The sequence below is a fragment of the Dioscorea cayenensis genome, chromosome 3 (genome assembly GCF_009730915.1).
Source record: "Dioscorea cayenensis subsp. rotundata cultivar TDr96_F1 chromosome 3, TDr96_F1_v2_PseudoChromosome.rev07_lg8_w22 25.fasta, whole genome shotgun sequence".
NCBI lineage: Eukaryota > Viridiplantae > Streptophyta > Magnoliopsida > Dioscoreales > Dioscoreaceae > Dioscorea > Dioscorea cayenensis.
In genome coordinates this window covers 11,718,904-11,727,166 of record NC_052473.1, presented here as the reverse complement: position 1 = coordinate 11,727,166, position 8,263 = coordinate 11,718,904, and the positions used below count along the sequence as shown (strand labels likewise).

At 45.0% G+C, this 8,263-nt stretch overlaps 1 non-coding gene across 1 annotated transcript; it reads left to right on the top strand.

The window, feature by feature from the left end:
- Positions 1 to 7,153: 7,153 nt before the first annotated feature.
- LOC120257802 lies at positions 7,154 to 7,260 on the top strand. Its single transcript, XR_005535886.1, has one exon. It is a non-coding gene; the product is annotated as a small nucleolar RNA R71 (small nucleolar RNA).
- The last annotated feature ends 1,003 nt before the right edge of the window (positions 7,261 to 8,263 follow it).

Sequence of the window (8,263 nt, the reverse complement as noted above, 5' to 3'; positions counted from 1 at the left end):
TAGGCCCCAGCGGAGGTTCATCCCTTAGACCATTCACTGTATTATGGCCGCAAAGAACTCAAGGAACGAAGGTAGAATCTATCACATCGGAGGGGAAAGGGGACGCTCATGTACCTCTCGACTCACCCTCTCAACCCTCTCCAACCTACCTTTGTCTAACGCTCGTGGTGTGTCACTCACTCACAAGGTTACCAACAAGAACTCTCAACCCTAGTGTCACTCTAGGGGAAATGTTCATACAATCAAGCATTCAAGGTTAGAACTCACAATAAACATCAATTTATTGAAAGCATAATAAAGAAGTTCAATGAAACGAGTACATCCTAGGGTTCACAATCACCCAAGTACCCACTAGGGGTTTAGCTCTCCATGGAGGTAAGTACAATCAAAGAAATTGAATGTAAAAGCAATGAATCCATAAAGAAACCCCTCAATGGTCGTGTCGATGGTCTTATGGAAAGTCCTCTACTCGTTGTCCAAGGATTCCTTCATCCGGTATAGGATACGCCTCGATCGAAGCTCCCCTACCAACCTTCTTCCTAATGGAATCACAATGTCAGAGCCGTAGAACCTCTCCAAAACCTTGGCAATTATCCCTTGAAACCCTAGCCGAAACCCTCTCACAAGTTGGGGAAAAGATGGAGAAAAGAATGCTGAAATCGGCTTTAAATAAGGCTGGAATCGGGCGACTGCACGGGCGTGTATAATGACACACGCCCCTGTGGAATTTCCACACGGGCGTGGATAATTTCCACACGCCCGTGTGGATTCTCTGTTTCTCAGATTTCTCGGGCGGGCTGCTACAGTACTTGCTACAGTATTTTTAAAACCGGCCTGCTACAGTACTCTGCCGGAAATACTCCAGAATTCCATACTTTCATTGGGGTAACGCAAACGGGCACACGTTTACGTTGTGAATCACTTGCTTCTTTAATGATGTACACGTTGGTGGATCTCTTGTTCTTATATGCATAAATCAGAATGCTCGAGTGTGACTGCCTTTGTGCCCCTCCAAATGAATGTGCTCACTCGAATACGAGGAGGTTGGCATACACTCTAGCATCTCACACCTGACCTATGTCTTCGCGTTTGAACCTTAGCAAGATTTCCTCCAAAAGAGGTGCATTATGATCCACATTGGCCTATTTTCTTCATACTCGGCCTCACAACCCTACCTGCATAAAAGTAACATAAAAACACACATATTAATGTAAAAACCTGAGAAAAGTAATGCTCAACATAAGGAATGAACGCTTCGCTTTCATATCGCACAAGCACTTATCAAACTCCCCCACACTTAAGCTTTTGCTTGTCCTCAAGCAAAGATTAAAACATTCTGTGCATCAATGAAGAAAATGTTGAAAGTGCTTGGCTTTAGGTTCACCAAAGTATACAAAGATAGCATTCTACAAGTAAGGAAAATTTCAATACTAAATATGAAAAAATCAATGCTCTAGCTAAAAACTTGAATAAAAAAGGATAACAAACCCGAATTTCATGCAAGTGTGTGAACTCACTCAAACACCCCAAGTTATACTCTTCAAAGTTCTAAGTGCAAGGGACTTATTTATCTACAACAAGAAAACAACAAACAATTCAAAAACGATAATAGCTTCACACATCCTCTAAGGTAGCCCTTTCCCAAGCGGCCGCTAAGGTGGCTTTCACACTTTCGAGGTGGTAGCTCTTTCTAAGCGGGTGGTAGCTTTCACTCATCCTATGAGATAGCTCTTTCTCTCATTAGGGCAAAACTAGTATCCGACTTGTGAGAGTAGCTTCATACTTCATAGGTGGTAGCACTTTCCACCCAACAAATACAAATAAACAATAAAACTATTTTGTTCCTTCTTTTCATTTTTGTTTTTTTTTTGTTTTTGAATTAGCACAAGAAAATAAACCTAACTAGTCCCTTTAACATCGAACAAGAGTTTCCAATAGAGTTCAAAGAGTGAATAGTGCACTAAGTGTAAATCGGGCAAAAATTCCTAGACATTCAAGCAAGAACTAGAGCATGAAAATATTCAATGTTAGAAATTCTCCTAAAATCAAGAATACAACCATTGCAACTAAGGTGAACCGTCACTTGCTATGTGAGCATATAACAATCAAGAACAATAGAAAAGATGTGTGCACTATGAAACTCCCCCCCACACTTATGTTGTACATTGTCCTCAATGTACACATGCAAGCTCACTCAAAATATATCATTAAAAAAAAATAGATGTGGGAGAAGCAATCAAAACAATACTCTCCTGACTCCTAGTGTTGCGGTTGACAAAGCACCTTGGCCATGCCCATGACTAAGTCTCAATTCCCAAGATGACAAGACCATCTGCATGCATACACGAGGGGGTTCAGTGAAGCTCAAGAAAAACAAAAATAACTCGAGTGTATAAAAGATGAAGCAATGAATACAACTCGATAATGCAAAATAACATAAACTCAGAAGGAAAATCCTTTCCAAGTGAACAAGTCTAAAACAAGAAAATAAGATAAAGTAAAATGCATGAAAGTAAAAGAAAGGTCAAGTGTCGAAGTCGCTCTCGGTCTCCGCTTCTGTTGCTGCTGAAGTGGAAGCATATAGTGGGTTCTCTGGTGCTGGGGTCAAGGATGGAGGCCCTGGAGGTACTGGCGGTACCTGAAGAGTCCTCGCTGTAGGACGAATGATGAGGCAACGTCTCGCTCTAGGATCTGCTGTAATATGTCGAAACGAGCCATGAACACTATGTACTGAGTGGTCTGCGTAGCCCTAATCTCAGCAACCTTGGCTCGGACCACTCCTATAGCATTCTCGAGCCTCTCAAAGCGATCATTGGCTCGAGAAGGTGAAAACATACACACTGGGGGTGGTTCCTCGGCCGCTGGAGCTGCCTCGATGTCCATCGATGCGGGCTAAGGCTCGGGGGCGGGCTGAGATGTTCCGGTGTCATCACCCTCATCCTTAGCTATCTCTGGGGCTTGTAGAACTAACGCAAAAACCCCTGTCCGAACCCTGCGGACCATGCTCATCAATCGCATTGTCTCTGGACCGAGGGGAGCGGGTACACTAGTCTTCTCGACCCCGCGGATCGAATCCAAGAGACCCATGCCTAGCACTAATCTCGTAATGTAAGGACCCGAGAATATCGCTCCCAGTCTAGTGTACTGTGCCTGATGTCTGATATAATCAGCCAAGATGTGCCCTAAGTGTATCGGTACGCGCTCTACCATTGAGTACAAGTACAGCAACTCCTGGCGGCTAAAGACACCAGTACTATCGCCATGGCCATTCACTGACCTACTCATGATTGCGTGCAAATATCTGTAGGCAGGCCGGGAAAGGCACGTGGCCTTGGAGAACCCGGCTTGTACTGACCCTGACCACATAGCACTCTGTAAGCTCTCTGCGGGGTCAAGGTTCCAGGATAATCAGTAGGCAACTGTGCGTACTCCTCGGAATCTGTGAATGCCTCCTCTTATAAGCCAAGTAGTAAGGAAAACTGCGTAATGCTCGAACTATGGTGGCGTCCAAACACTCTGAACTGAATGGTGCCCAAACTGTTGAAGTTTGCATACGTTCTATCAAACTCAAATGAAGAGAGCACCTCCAGTGTAAACTCTCGGATAGCTGGCTCTCTAATCGTCAATAACTGCCGCCAACCACCCTCCGAAACAAGGTCCTCAACCTCTTCAGCGAACTCATCTCCCTTCTGAAGATCTCGTAATATAGTCGTGTCCAGGAATCGAGTCTGTCCAAAGCGGAGTCTCGATAAGTGCTCATAACGGGCCTGATGTTCGGGAATCACAAATCGCATGCCCTCGGGCTCAGAGGATGACTCACGTGGCCTCTTATCAGTTTGCTTCTTTGTCCTAGGTGCCATGATCTGCCAAATTTAAACAAAATTAGTCAAATAAATTGATAAAACAATACTGCAGATATCCACACGGTCGTGTGGAATTTTCGCACGCCCGTGTGGATTCACGGGGCGTGAGAAACGCACGGCCAGGTATCAACAATCCAAAAATACACTTCAAAAATATCTCTAACTTCATTCTAAACGTAAATCATTGTTCCAATTGAAGAAACGAAGCATTGTTGACTAGATTAATCAATAGAAATCATGAATTGACGAAGAAGATGAACAAAATGAATTTACCGACGAGGAGAAATGAGAAAATAGAGAGCCGGCTGGAAAACTTGCTAAAATCCCACCAAACTGGCGCAATGGACTCGGAGAATGTTGTGAGAGTGTTTTTAAGGGAAAAGGAGTCGTGAAGAAGGAGAGAAATCATCCCCTTTTTAAACAGAACTCGCGACTTTTGACGTTCTGTGCATCCACACGGGCGTGTGGAAATTCCCCATGCCCGTGTGCCTTACTTCAAAAGCTCCACAGGGGCGTATGCACGCCCCTGTGCACTCTCAGAAAAAACTCTCACTGCCTTAAAACGATCTCCCATGGGCATGCGGAAATTATCCACGCCCGTGCGCCCGGACCCCCAGGCGGGCGCCTTGCGCCCCGTGGCTTCCCCTGGTCATCCCGAGAAAAAAATATCAAGTCGCCCACACGCCCTGCGCGGAAATTCCCCCACGGGCGTGGGCATTCACAGGCCTCAACTCACAGGGGCAGCCGCACGCCCCTGTGTTTTCTCGGGATGGAGGGAGCAACCTGCAGAGTTTCGCACGGGCGTGCGGAAATTACCCACGCCCGTGCGTGGTTCACAAGGTCACCCACAGGGGTGAGTCCACGCACCTGTGTATTCTCGAGAAAATCTGCCCAACTCTGTAGGAAGGCACACGGCCGTGTGGAAATTACCCACGGGCGTGCGCAAGTCGCAAGGTCATCCACAGGGGCCGCACGCCCTTGTGCCCTCTCTGGAAGAGTTCACAATACACGCCCGTGTGTTTTCTTTGGATGACGTAGAAAAACCTGCAGGCTCTGCAGAACTAGCCTGAACATGTTTACACACTCAGAGCCTGCCCTATTGTGCAAGATATACCAGATAAAAACACAAAATAGAACTCAAACGACCAAACTTCGCCAATTCTCAACAAAACATACAATGAATTCTTTTAAAAACCCACAATAAAAACGCAGCTCAAGCACTCAAAAATTGAAACACCAACACTTAACAATTTATTCATGCAAACAAACTAAACTAAAAGTATGAAAAAAATAGTAAACACTTGGGTTACCTCCCAAGAAGCGCTTGTTTAACGTCACTAAGCTTGACGTATCTTTCTTACCTCACGGTGGTTCATGAATGAAGGTTGCCCTCTTACCCATAACTTGAAAGCATGGTGAGAAAAGTCTCTTGAGGGTAGAGGGTGCACTATCGGGCTTCGGACCACCTAACAATGGTTCGTCCAACTTTCTTGGCTCATGTACGTCTCCAACAGTCTTGGGGCATTTTCGGTGGCGTCTTCGAGCCCTCTTCATTTTCCGGAGCACCTTCTTTAAGATTCCCGGGGTAGATGTTTCCTCTCCAGTCGAACCAAGCATCATTACTTCTTCATTGCTCTCCTCTTGGTTGAACAAACCTTCATACGGATCCGGGTTGAACATTTCCTGTATATATTCATCAACAATCTCATCAGTAGTGTCTAGAAAATATAAAGTGTCATCAAAATCAAGAGAATGCCGCATGGCTTCAGCAAGGCGGTAAGTGAGCTTATCATCTCCGACTCTCAACGTGAGCTCTCCGCCGTCCATGTCAATCAATGCTTTGGAAGTCTGCAAGAACGGTCTCCCAAGTATCAAGGGTACATCTGCATCCTCATCAACATCTAGCACTACAAAGTCAACCGAAAAAATATACTTGTCCACCTTGACAAACACGTCTTCAATGATACCTCTCGGATGTCGTACCATTCAGTCCGCCAATTGTAAAGTCATCCGAGTAGGCCTAGGCTCACCCAAGCCTAGCTTTTGGAAGAAAGTATATGGCATGATGTTGATACTTGCCCCTGAATCTGCCAATGCCATTTCCTCGCCTAAGTTGCCGTTGTTACACGGAATAATGAAGCTTCCCGGGTCTTTCTTCTTGTTCGGCATATTCTTTTGCAACACCGCCGAGCATGAAGCATCAAGCACCACTGAAGGACTCTCCTCCAATTTCCCCTTGTTGGTCAATAGGTCTTTCAGGAACTTCGCATACTTAGGCATTTGAGCCAAAGCCTCAACAAAAGGAATGTTGATGTGGAGTTGCTTGAACAGACTCAGGAACTTCTTATACTGGTCATCCCCTTGGTCATTCTTTAATCTAGAGGGATAAGGGATTCTTGGCTTGAAAGATGGGGGTGCCACCTCTTTCTCTTTGTTTTCTCCCTTCTCAACCTCTACGACCTCGGGTGCGTGTCCTTTCGGCTTTTCACTCGGAAGCCGCCCTTCAACCTCACAACCGCTTCTCAAAGCGATCGCTTTCACATGTTCTCTCGGGTTGGTTTCTGTGTTGCTTGGTAAACTTCCATGTGGCCTTTCGGAAAGAGATTTCGCAATTTGCCCCACTTGATTTTCAAGGTTGTGCAAGGAGGCAGTATGATTGCGAAGTGTAGCCTCGACTGATTCAAACCTTGTATTTGCCGATTGAACAAATCTAGCTAAGTGCTTCTCCAAATCCGTCATTCGAGTTTCCAAGCTTGAAATTCTATTTTCCACTTGAGGGGCTTGTTGTTGTTGTTGGAACCCCGATGGCCCCAAGGTCTTCTGTGGTCCTTGATTACTCCATGAAAAGTTGGGATGATTCTTCCAACCTGAATTGTAGGTGTTGCTGTATGGATTCCCTTGAGGTCTCATTCCATTACCTAAAGTCAACATTGTCAACTGAAGAAACATCACTTATGACGATTGGGAAATCGGAAGGAGCATGTCCTCCACCACAACCGGTACAATTTGTCACGGCCGCAACTCTATTCGAAGCTATAAGATCTAGCTTTCTACTCAAACTCTCCACTTGGGCCGCCAATGAAGTTACCGCATCAATTTCATGGAGTCCGGCCACCTTTTTCTTTTCCCTAGCGTTCCACTGGTAGCTATTTAACCCCATTTCCTCAATCAATTGACGTGCCTCGTCGGGGTTCTTGCTACCTAAAGTACCTCCTGCCGCCGCATCCAAGAGTTGCCTTGTACTCGGGTTCAAACCATTGTAGAAGGTTTGAACAATCATCCACTCCGGGAATCCGTGTTGTGGACACTTGCACAGAAGTTCCTTGAACCTGTCCCATGTCTCAAATAGAGACTCTAATTCCAACTGCATAAAGGATGAGATCTCATTCCTAAGCTTTTGTCGATTTTTCATGGAGGGAAATAATGGGCTAGAAAAGCTTCTACCATCTCCTCCCATGTAGTGATTGATGCCCTAGGTAATGAGTGTAGCCACTGCTTTGCTTTCCCCTTTAAGAAAAATAGGAAGGCTCTCAATTTGATGGCATCATCCATCACACCATTTATCTTCAGCATGTCACACACCTCGAGGAAGCTCTCTATATAACTATTTGGATCCTCATTGGCCAAACCATTGAATTTTGGGGACTGCTGCAGCATATGGATGAATGCCGGCTTTAGCTCGAAATTCTGAGCTGTGATTGGGGGACGCACAATACTCGATTGTGTCCCCAACACTGAAGGTCTGGCATAATCGGATAGTGTCCGTTGTTGCTCATTTTGTTCTGCCATGTTGTCAGATCCTTCTACTTCCAAATCAGCTGGATTAGACTATTCTTGTACAGGTTTTTTCCCTTTCCTTCGAAGTGTACGTTCAAGCTCAGGGTCTCCTTCAATCAATATTGATGGATTCCCTCGTGTCATAACCTGGAGCTGCACCAAAAGTAAAGAAAAAGAAAATTAGAACGATGATACAATAAGAAGATATGAAATAGAATGTGTACTGAAATAGCTAAGAAAACAAAGTGCAAAGTATCTCTAAACGCCTAACTCCCCGGCAACGGCGCCAAAAACTTGACAAGTATCCTTTGCTTATATCCCGCAAGTGCACAGGTTTGTCGAAGTAATAATCCCGGGTGAGCGGGGTCGAATCCACAGGGAGTAGGCAATGAAAATACTTACTTTGGTTCTTAGCTATGTGGAAGATCAATAATGATTGGTGTGCAATTGATTCAATTCTCAATAATAAAAGAAACAAGTGAGAGCGCAAGAATAAAGAAAAGGGTAAGGCAATCGATAAAGATGGGGTACTCGGGTGATGCTTCACCTAGGAAAATCGCCTCAAGTGCAAGAACTCTCTATTATGCTTCCTAATCGATGCAATGGTGAGTCGTGGAAATCCT